Raw genomic sequence first — 12,780 nt, forward strand, 5'->3', positions numbered from 1 at the left:
TTGAAAAAGTTCCGAATGATACCGAATTCATCTGAATTCACACGAAAATTGTTCTTCTCTTAATCTCCCGTCATATTTTTTATAGCAATTATTTTGTGATTAATATTAAATATCTAGGAGTAAGATATTTCTACATGGAACATACGTTATTGAAATTTCGTTCAGGTTTTTCAATTGAGCAATTTTATAAGCACATTTTTATGGAAGTAATTATATAATATTTGTGCAAGTATACACTTTTTTGCAATAAATATTAGATTAACTGTGATGTAGCTTTAACCAAAATTGCTTAAATTGTCAAAAACTTATGAAGATAATAATAAATATTGTTAATATTTTTAAAGATATTATTGTAAAATTAAAAGATAAAAATAACAAATAAGTTACAAATTACATGCTAACAAATATGTTCACAGAAAGGTTGACCGTTTTTTACTATCTACAAAACAATATTGTTACATGACAATTCTCTTTATTGTTTAGTTATTTGTTTATATTAAACAGTAATGAATTTATTCAATTGACATCTTTTGGAAACAGTAAATATTATATAGCATATTCTGAAATATACATAACACATAATGTAAAATTAAATACTACAATTTTTTAAATTTATTATACTTGTGCCATAAAACATAACTACTGTATTTAACTAACAAGCTATAATGTTCCTTGCTGAAAATTTTACATTGAGTTATTGATATTTTTCTGGTGCGAGGGAAATAATAATTAAATTACAAAAATAATTTAAAAAAATACGAAAGTTTTAAAGTACAAATATAAAAGCATGTGAAATGTTGCATATAGCACCAACTTATACATTTTATTTTTATTTATGGACCATTTAATTGAGTTAATAGTATCGTATCGCACTTATATGTGAGTTTATTACTGATACAGACATTTTAGTATTTAACAACGCTATTACCAATATTAAGATATATTTTTTGTTAGTTGTTGTATAGTATTTAATTTTACAATCTATTGCTGTGAACATTAAATAAATTTTATGACGATTAATATCGGTAAAGTTTCCCAATGGAAGATTTTCTTCTTTTTACAAATTTGCTGCCCTATGACTCCAAGCACCAAGAGAGCTCACAGGGGGATTGGCCTGGCTGGGTTCGCTTGTGAGAAGGGCGACTTAACCATTCGGCTATCCGTCACCCTAATATTAAGACATACGATGGTAATTAATGGCCTAAGTATCAAGAGCATTCTGCACGCAAGTTATTATTAGTATGTGTTATGAAATATATTTTAATATCTGTATCGCCGAATTATGTTAGTTAATTATTATGTTTTATAGATAGATAGAAATATAGAACTTAATTTTAAACACAGGTTGATTTTATATAAAAATAAGTGTGCATATATATTTATTTATGGCAAACAAAAGTTGGAACTACTTCGATGTGAAGGAGTGTAATATTGGATGTTGGTCATAGACCATTATTAGATTTATTACTACTATTGGTGTAGATACATACGGGGACAGGATACATTGATTAATCAGACAACATATATTTACAAATTTATAGGACCATAAAAACGATAGAATATACTTAAAACTTTTTATTTATATTCTTTTTCTTTCTTCAATATCCACTATACTCATTACAAACTTCCATCATCTATTAGCCTCGTTCCATTTTGACACGTATGCTGTTTCTAAGCTATAATTGTGACTCATCGCCGTCGTTAGTTATATTAATATTATTGTCATTCTCCTGATGAGGTTTTAATGGAATATAACCGAATTAATAATAGTAAAAGCAGACGAAAGGAACAAACAAAAACTGCAATTTGGCAATCTATCACGGAACATACACACACTCAGATTCGACCTGAGTTAAGCTTCGACCATGAATCATGTGGCCAGAGAGAGAGAACATTTGCTGCTATAATCGGGGAGTCCCGAAATTACAATCCACTTTTGGTCACGAGCACGGCTATAAATCACCAAACGGCCGCTTTTATCCGATGCTTCATACTTTTTTTATATTCGTTATTATTAATTTTATACTGGTTTATATATATATAACTAGGAGTCCTTGTGGGTTTTCCTACTCAACTGAAGCAATGAAATATATGAGCTGTCCGTGCAAACATCGTGACTGCTGCATTAGCACTACGGCATGTTCATTTGTCAACACAAAACGTTCCTTGTTCTGGTGTTATCCATTTACACGTGACCTACTACAGTTAACACTTAATTTATTTTTAATACCTGAAATTTTATAAAATTATATTAACTATTTATTAGTTATATACAGTTTATTGATGCTTAATTTTTATATTTCGGACGATAAAACGCACACAACCATAAATTGACCCAGATTTATGACACATATTTACACCATATATCTTTATTAAGTATCACTTAAGCCCCAATTGTAAGATTATTTTTATATAATATTTTTATATACATAGTATATACGTTCTCATAAAGGTACATTCACACTAAGGCGTCCAAAATTTATGATTTTTTTTTACCGGTAAAGTTGCCTATTTTAAGTAAAACCGATTAACCGGTATTATTTAAAATTGAATATTAAGTTTTAATAAAAAAATACATTAAGAAGAACAGAACAATATATTTTAGAAAACCAGACATATCGATTAAATACATTCTTACTACACGAAATTGATTATTTTTTTGTACATATTGCTTCTGCAGAAGAGAAATAGAGGGATAAACACGGAAATTTATTTGCAATGTTGTAGAAATAAAAATGTCATCAAATCATTTTAAGAAATTACCGGTAATTTTAGTATTCATAGAAGTTTTTTGTTTTTCATTAATTCATAGAATTAATTAGGATTTCTCTAAATAAAAAATTAAATTACAATTTTACTAGAATTTTTACTCATAAAAATATGATCTAATTTCTTTCATATCCTCATGATAATGAGCACTATGAAATGTACTAAATTATATTTGCTAGATATTTCTTTTAAAGTGTCACAGTTCAATGTTAATTATACATATTACAAATGATTTGCTTTTATAATAAGATTGATTTCAATAATAAAACAAGAAAATAAATTACATATTTAGTATAATTTGCCGTAGTAAATTGTAAAGTATATATTTAAAAACTAATTTTCATCTTTAATTTATTTATTTTGATAACGTATTAATTAAGTTATGCAATTTTTTATAATCAAATTTATGAAGATAACTTCAAATTATCAATGATTCAAAATTTGTATTCAATTATATAACTTGTACTTTGTTTTAAGAAATTTTTATTGTCCAAATAACATTGTTATATTTATTAATTAAATTGATAAATATTTTTTTTTAACTTTTATTATTCATTCACAACCTGCCAACATCTCTGGCTATAAGTTGAATGTATCTGACCAAGACAGAAAAATAAATAAAAACAGAAAAAACAAAATAAAAGCATGGAGCGGAACGATTTCCCATCGGAAATACTCCTATAAACAATTATAAATGTAATTAAAAAGAAATAATTCGATGACAATAACCCAAATAAAAATTGATTTTGACGGCACTATGAAACTTTAAACAATAAAACTAACTTTTATTTTCTAAAGGGGAGGTCGAGAGTGTTGTGTCTCTTTAGTCTGTGGGGGGTGTCACTATTGTCTAGGAGGGATAACTAAAATATATTATTTTGGTATTATTTATACAGACTATTGATGTTTAATAATTACTGTTAACTGATCAGTTGAACTTTGTGGCAAGTCATTAATCCGGCTGGATTACTTCTGATAATGACATTTATCTAATTATTTTCCTTCTCCTTACTTCAGATATTCTCATAAGATAAATTGTATATAATTCATTGTAATTAAACTTACTTAATCGCACGTTTTAATTAATATATACTTCTTACCTGATAAGAAGTAAATATACCGCTAAAAAGGTAATGAATATTAATATTATTCAATATTAATAATAATAACGTTTTATGCTACACTGACACAAAAATACCTATACTATGAGTGGTATTGCTACATACATAAATGTAATCAAATGTGAATACAAAATTAAAATATGTATTTAAAAGTTTAGAAGATATAAATTAACTGTAGTCAACTGGATTTACATGGAATTATCACGTTAACATAATTTAATTAATGGTCAAAACCACGTAAATCTACAGAAACCAAGATCACAGAAAAAAATAGAATGATGCAAACGCATTTAAAGCTCCCTTGATGGCTTGAGCTGCTGGTATTATATTTGTTACGTAACGTCAGAAATAATACTACCGAATCACAATTAAAATAAATATATTTTAAAATTCATATTATTCTGATTTATTTCTGTTGTGAGACCTTCTCATATTTTAAATAAATTGTACAATTCTTATAAATTTGCGTTTATTGTGAATGAAATGCGATATAAATATCGAACATTGCAAATATTTTCTTTTATTAAATAAATAAAATTTTAGTAAAAGTTGTGTATAAATAATAATAATTTATTTCAAACATGTAGAGACATGTATCAAAATATTTCCGCTGACAGTTATGTAAATTATATTTACAAATTACCAATATAATTACAGTAACACCTCGCATAGTGCAGCTTTAATCAGTACAGAATCACTAAAGACCTGTTTACAAATGTCAAAATATTTTCTAAAAAACTTGTACATACGATTGTTTTAAATAAACAATCATTCATGTCTAAACGACAATTTTTTCATAGGTCTAGTTCCTCGATTAGTCCTCGATTTTGACGAAACTAATCACGCACACTGTGCAAGGTATTGCTGTATACAACGTCAATATTATTGTTATTACATATGTAGTATAAACACAGTTAATGATTGGATTGGTGCATAATTATCTGGCGTTTTTAAACTATATTAATTATGAAAAAAGAAAACATAAAAAATCTACAATAATATTTTTGAGTGATTATTTCAGATCGTAGTCACCATCTACGTTGAAAAGTACTTCTGATTTGCATACAATATTTTTATTGAAAAGAGTGTTTACTTAAACAGTAATTTTCATTAACAAAAAACTCGTCTACAAAAACGCCTGATAATTATGCACCAACCCTATAGAAAAAATAATAATATAATTTATTATAAAAAATAATAAATTATTAAATTTATGTTAATAATTAATTCATTTTAATTATAGTAGACTAAATATTTATGTTATATAATATAAATTGGATTACCGGGAATTAATTTAATTTGAAGTTGGTGATATTATAGCCAAGGTATGCTCCAAACTTATAATATTATAAACGTGATAATCACCTACAAGTTATTACGTAATTAACTTCCAGCGTACATTTCATATAATGTATGATACTACCATATCGTTAAATATTCAAAGGACCCACAAGGATTAAAATATCGTTGAAATGCTATTAAAGCTAACGATGATCTAATAGAAATGCAATTTCCTATGCACTACCTTGAAGACGAGTAATAACATCCTTGAGTGAACTGACTCAAATGACATTAATTTCCCAAACGCAATCTTCTACTTATCATATTGACTCATATTATGTATGATATAACATTATATTATGACATGTCATATCAATATGCAGTAGTAGTACGGGATTTTAAATGTTTCAACTATGATTCAAATTTGTTGATGCATGTACACACTAAATACAGGATTAACGCGAGTTTCCAGCACTTCCTTTGCGCGGAATTATGTAACTTACTGATCTCGCGGGTACGTTGTTTCCTAACTGTACTTCAGTAATCATTAACTAAACAGGAAATTTACTAATGGCAAGTAACTATATATAAAATGGCAGTGTATTATATGAAAAACTTTTATAAAAAGCCAATTATATTGTGATTTTACACAAATATGTATCATTTCTTGAATACGGAATATATTTAATTAAAACAGCTAAAATATATTGATTAAAGCTTAAGATTAAGATGTGATTACAAAAAAAAATGTTATGCATATAAGTTGGAACAAACAAATGATTAGAGTTCATCCTTTAACAACTTGTATATGCAACACAAGAAAGTGTAATAGGGTTTTGGTATAATAATAGTTATGTTCGAATAGGCTACATGGTATCTTGAATTTAACTCACGTGCTATCAAGAGATTGTTTCAGTCTTTAAACCGTTCCTTTAGGATATGCAGCCATAATCGTTTCTTTAAAGTTTCTTGCTTATTGCGCACTCAAGAAAAGAAGAGGTAGGAGAGGGAAGGAAAAGAGAGGTGCTATGCGTTTACCATAGTTGAAGAACTTTCCTTCAGGGGTTAGAAAATGAGGGAACCGTCTAAGACTGAAAACGCAGCTCGTTACTTACTTATAAACTTGTTCAAAACTTATGCAAACGCGATTTCGCATTATTTGCTGTAATTATTTTGTCGTCGTTGACGTTTCTGTATATATCTTATTTAGATATCTTCAAATCTTCAATATAAGTGGATGCGCCAGGTATTTATTAATCTTACTTCTAAAAATTCACGTTTATAAAATCATAGCACACTTTTATGATTTTTTTTAATTTGTAAATTAATTGCAATATTTCTATATTTACATATTATTATTTACATATTTATTACAATAATTAAGTAATAACATGGATAAAATATAAAACTAAATATAAACTAAAATGTGAAATATATATAATCAAACGAAAAGATCTGGTATTGTACATGAGTTTTTATTGAAGAATGAATCAAAGACAAACTGTAAATATTTAATAATTGATATGAATTACACTAATGCTTTAAAACTTACGGCAATATCCCGATGTAATAATGTATACAGATTTAACATACTTATCTATCCGCCTGAAAATTAAATAAATTTTGTAAATGTTTTGTTAAATATAAACTTTTTGATTTATTTATATTCTGCTTTTGATAGGTATTGATTTTTGAATAAATTCGTCTCAAATAATTTGTTAATTAAATTTAAATCAAACGCAGATTCCAAGCGTCAATGAACAAAATAATGATATATAATTAATATTTACTTCAGACACAAATATTGATTAAAGAGTAAAACATACAAATATATACTATTAATAATATAACAGTATTTATTGTAAATTTTATTCAATAATACAAATAATAGATCCTATATAATTCGAAATATAAATAGCAAAAAATATCTTTCAATTATTTGTAATAATTATAATTTTTTACATATTTTTTTTCACAATTAATATTATTTTTGTAATAATAAATTTCTAATTACAATTAGAGAAAAAAGTCGTGCAAAATATACACTATGAATACTAATTGAATTGCTTCATTACATGACAGAATAATAGTCATATAAACGAAATGTAAAGGTTGGCTGTAAACCATGTACATAATTTGTTTTTTTCTTGCAAAAATAGTCTCGAATTCATTAAAACTTTCTTGTAATTAAACAGGAACAAACATTTCGGCTTACATGTATAAATAGTTTAAATAAAAACTGACGTTAAAAAGTTTCTCTTGGTAGCTGCGCGAAGGGAAATTCTCATGTGATATACGTAGCCTGTTAAGGGAGTATAAAAAAGGAGAAAAAGAATCAGAATCATGACGTTTTAATGGCCGGACCATATTTTCTGACCAGGAACTGACCCAAATCCAGCCGGATCCGGTGTACCGACCCAAAATTCCGACGGTACGTAATGTTATTTACGTCCCGCAATCAATGTTCTCTGAATTGCTGAACTTCTCTAATAATGGGAAACTTGGAATAAAATGTTTTGCTAATAGTTAATTATTTGTACATAAAATGGAAAATACTTAAACAAAAAAAGAGTAGTAAATGAATTGAATCAATTGGATTTAATAAAATTTGGTACAAATAACATATGATATTAATATTCTTAAATCATGTTACCATTATTCCATTAATAGAACGTTTTTATATCGGGAACCATAAGTTCGTGAAGGTTTTTTATACACATTGGCATGAATATTCTAAGAATACAAATTCGACAACAAAGCTTCTGAGAAGGCGCGAAAAATTTGTACCGCATTTGAACAGATTCGAAGATCATTAACACAAGTCCTTTAATGTCCTCGTATTAGAAAACTTGTGGTGGCAAATTCAAAAACTTGCAGAATTATGACTCATGAAACCATTTATTTGCACATTCACCATATAGGGAATACATTTATATATTTTACCATCGAACACCGCACTAACTTGTTTACCTGGTATATTTCAATTTTATTTTGTTACAAATTACATAATTAGTAAATATCTTAATAATTGAATTTGATAATATATAATGCATATTTCATTGTACATTCATAAAATTAAATGTAAAAACATATTTTGGAGATGCTTGTAGTATATGTTTATTATTTATAAATAGGATACAATGGGTTCTTACGGTATAAGTTGTCCGAGGCCCGAGAGCCAACACAGAGAATACACACGAAATAATACAGGCTTGTAGGTGACGTCATAGAAGCGGGCTGGAGTGAGCACCACAATATATACAAATATACATTTGGGAGATTATTTAGGTAACCAAATATTAATTTTGGCAAAATCGGGACAGTCGGAAAATGAAAGTTGTCATTCAATTATCTGTACGTTTATTCTGTAGCATATATAATCAATGTATCATCTAAATTTTGATTGAAAAGAAAATATTTGAAATTTTGTATCAACCGGGGTCCTTCCCTCCCATCTTTTGTAAATTTATTAGTTTTTGATTAATTAAGTAAAATGCAAAAATGCTTCTGAAACATTTAATTAATTTCTACATAAAATTCACAAAAAATAATTTTCTAGTAAAGAACTGTTATTTTAAATTCTCCGCCATTAGTATATATTGCGGTTAAGTTATGATCGAACGATATGATTGCGTAGAAATTGTAAAAAATCACAAAATGATGTGTATGTGTATACAACCATGTGTGTACAACATGTCACACTGGCAATTAAACCATGTAGTTATTGCAAAAATAATTGAATTGTTTTCTGGAAACGAATTAACAAAAATTGGCAGCTAAGATCATGTGACTTGACACCGTTAGTCTTCTATCTTTGGGGATAGAATGTATATAAACAAACCATAAACCATTGAGGATCTCAAAGATATCATTCTACACACCGAAATTTCAGAGGAATTATGTCAACATGTTATGGGAAATTTCATCAAAAGAGTGAGCATGTGGTGCCAAGACAGGTCATTTGCCAGATGTTTTGTATCACATAAATCAATGTCTCTACTTTCTAATTAAGCAATAATATCAAATACACAATGCATTTTTTTTAATTCTCCGTTCCATGAAATTTATTCTTTAATATGCATATTCAATAAATATTTTAAATTTATTAATTATTAAAGCAACGAAATAATTAGTAAATAAATGTTAAAACAGTTTTTTTATTATAAACTGTAAAGTGATGAATTTACCATATTATGCCACAATATTTGTATTTATATATTATTACTATTAGGTAATATACAGATAGTTATATTCACTTTACACTATCACTTTAATAAATATAAATTATATAAATTTTACTTAGAAGTAACAATTATTCTAATATTTCTGTTTTCATTAAACCTCATATGCATATTTTATGTACACCATCTATGCATATGCATTTATGAATTGCTTTATGAATTACCGCCTTACAAAGGAATGTTTCAAAGGAACTAATTTGAAAAGGCACGAACATAATAATATAATATTTTTTCTGTGTAAATTTATATTACTCAAATATATTTAATTCAAAATGATATTATCTTTTTCTCCTCTACTCCTTCGATTTTGTTAATATTAACACTATTTCAAGAATTACTACTTTTTTAATTTATTTAGAAAGAACATTTGTTATGTAAAAATAGGATTAAAGAAAATTGATTATTATTAAAATGGTAATAATATTTATTGAAACAGAAAATTACAAAATACAAAAACTCAATACAATAATATAAATATCATAATGCAAAATAAGTCAACTGCTTCAAAGAACAATAGGTCTTTCTGCTCTGATTATTATTATATAGCTTTCAACTAATAATACTTACTTAAAATTACTTGAATACACACTAACTTCAGTTTTTTGAGTTTTCTAATAATATGTACACATTATTTAAGAAAATAAATTAAAACAACAATATTTATTGCAACAAAATGCAATAAATATACAAAATACTATAGAATTATATAGCATATTAATCTTAGAATTTCCCTCTTCATAAATATTTTATTAGATTTTTTTAGAATTGGTAAATTTTAATATGTAGTCAATTAATTTATGATTTAATTTTCTGTATATTATTTTAATTTAATCTAATTATATGAAAAGAAATAGAATATGTATGCTTTAGAAATAATAAATTACTGTGATCCATAGGTATTTATGATAAAATAGATGTCTTCGTCTCACTCCTCGGATTCCATCATACTTGACAGCGTTTTTCTCGTTGATCGTAAATCACGATGAAGGGTCCTTTGCATAACTTATACGCCAGAACCCACCCAAGTTTAGATATTCTAAGTAAATACGAAGAAACGGATGTAACTGTTACATTTCTATTTCACATCTTGCCAATATCAAACATTTAATCAATAAAACAATATAAGCTACTCATACCACCTAATTTAATTAGAAATCCCGTGAAATTAACAGGAATTTATGCATATTATTAAATATTAGTTATGAAAATGTATCATCATTAATATGATAAATGTTCGGTTTGCGTACATATTGAGCACGTAGGTAATGCAAAGTGACTACATACAAAAAACATGTTTAATTGAAAATTAAGTGATTTTTTTCGGAAATAATAAACTATAAATATGTTTTATAAGTTTTAATTCTTCATCACTTGACTAATTACATTACATATTAATTTAAACGAATAACATTTTACAGTAATCTATATAAGAAAAAAATCCTCGGTTTCTTAATCGCGTTACTCCGTAAGAAGGTGGTAAATAATATTGTACGTATTATTGAACGTGTGTTAATTGATGATAGTGCGGTTGTATTAAAAAAATAATTAAAAAGTGGAAGATATTTTGTTATCTTTATCGGAAATGAGATTCTTCTAACACATAAATTCCTGAGTCAGTTAATCTTTCATCAATGGACTACTTACATGACCTATTACGGTTTCTTTGAATGTACCGCGTCTTGCAGTAAATGACAAATTACATGGATTCTCATTCGCAGCGAATTCGGATTTGTACAGAGTAGTATTCCAGAGATTGCCGAAGATAAAATTTCCCGGCAAATTACCCTCTCAGTCGTTTCAGTGACGACATCTGCAGACACTAGCGTCTGTTCCACAAATCGTGTCTGAGACGCGATAGAGGAACGCAGAATGAATTCCAAATTTAGTACTCCTCTGGTAATGGCCATAAAAGTGATTCAATAAAACAAATAATTTCTTTTAGTGCGGATGGTGATGAGCAAACGAAGCCGAACGCCGGTGGCTTCGATGGAGGCGCTGTTGCGTGAGAACAGGAAAAGGATTTAACGCGATTCGTATGGGATTATAGATGCGATGGATCTTCCCTCTGTTCCTTATCCAATCAGCCTCCGTTTTCTCCAGATCAAAGCGGGTTTTTTTCCCTTTGGATAACAGACGTGAACGCAACGGCGAATCCTGAAACTAAAAAAAAGGATATTTCACGTCGCCTCGCCTCATTACCCTCAAGCAAGTCATGTGTATTATGCGATACCAACGGACCAAGTAACAGATCACATTCAACATTCATCATTTCTCTGTGTGTACCATGAAGAAAAACTGCACACAGTAAAAATATAATGCTTTGTATGAGTTCTTCTTGGAAATTCATCATAGATTATTTTATTTAGTAAAACGCTTTCATGGACAGAATCTTTATTTTTGATATTCAAAGAATTTTTAAAGGTAAAATCTATGCATTGTAATGTCAAATATTAATTGTGTATTATAATAAATTCTCTACTTTGAAAACTTATAAATGTTAAGCAAATATGGATAGCTGACAGTTTTCAGGTATAAGATTAGACACATTAACTTACATATCTCTGTTAGAATTACGGTCAGGATTTTAAATAGAACTACTCAAATATGGAACTTTGTATCATATGTTTATCAAAATAAGTTCTGCATAACACGCTATCGATGTGTATGCGGGCCACATTTGTTGCTTGGATCGGCTTGGATTCTTTCGGTACTTTCAACGACAATGTGATTCCTGTTGACGGTTCAGCAGTCCGTGGCACTAGAATTGCTGACAGTGCCTCTCCTTGGAGCGCTCTCTATCGGTAGTTCGGAATAAGAGTGATACGCAGCACGTATATTCCTAACAATCCCTATAAACCTAAGAAAAAAATAATGCAAAACAGCCTACTTCAGATCATTTTATATACAATATAATAGTATCATATGGATTAGTGATCTTTGATAATCAATTTAATTTATATATTTTATTGAGTTGAATTAATATTTCTTGATAATCATATTGTATAACACCAGTGTTAATAGGTGTTAATAACTGTTTTTCTCATATTTTTATTAAATTTTAATCTTTATGTGTAATACCTTTGCTAGAAAATAAACAAGGATTTACGAAGTGTTCCGAAGTTTAGAAAACCTGGTATATTAATTATCTATGTAATCATATTATTATTATTAGCACAAAATATTCTTTATAAGAAACTTGCTATGTTGCTTTCATATTATCTTTGGACCAAACAGAAATATATAAATGAATAAATTTGTATTGATTAGAATTTATTTTTATTTATCAATAAAAAATAGTTTGTTTAAAAATTTCAATCCATAGTGAAGTGAATCTGTACTGAATAAATCTAAACTAATTATACTGACTG

The sequence above is a fragment of the Nicrophorus vespilloides genome, unplaced genomic scaffold (assembly GCF_001412225.1).
Source record: "Nicrophorus vespilloides isolate i.1.1-1 unplaced genomic scaffold, Nicve_v1.0, whole genome shotgun sequence".
NCBI lineage: Eukaryota > Metazoa > Arthropoda > Insecta > Coleoptera > Silphidae > Nicrophorus > Nicrophorus vespilloides.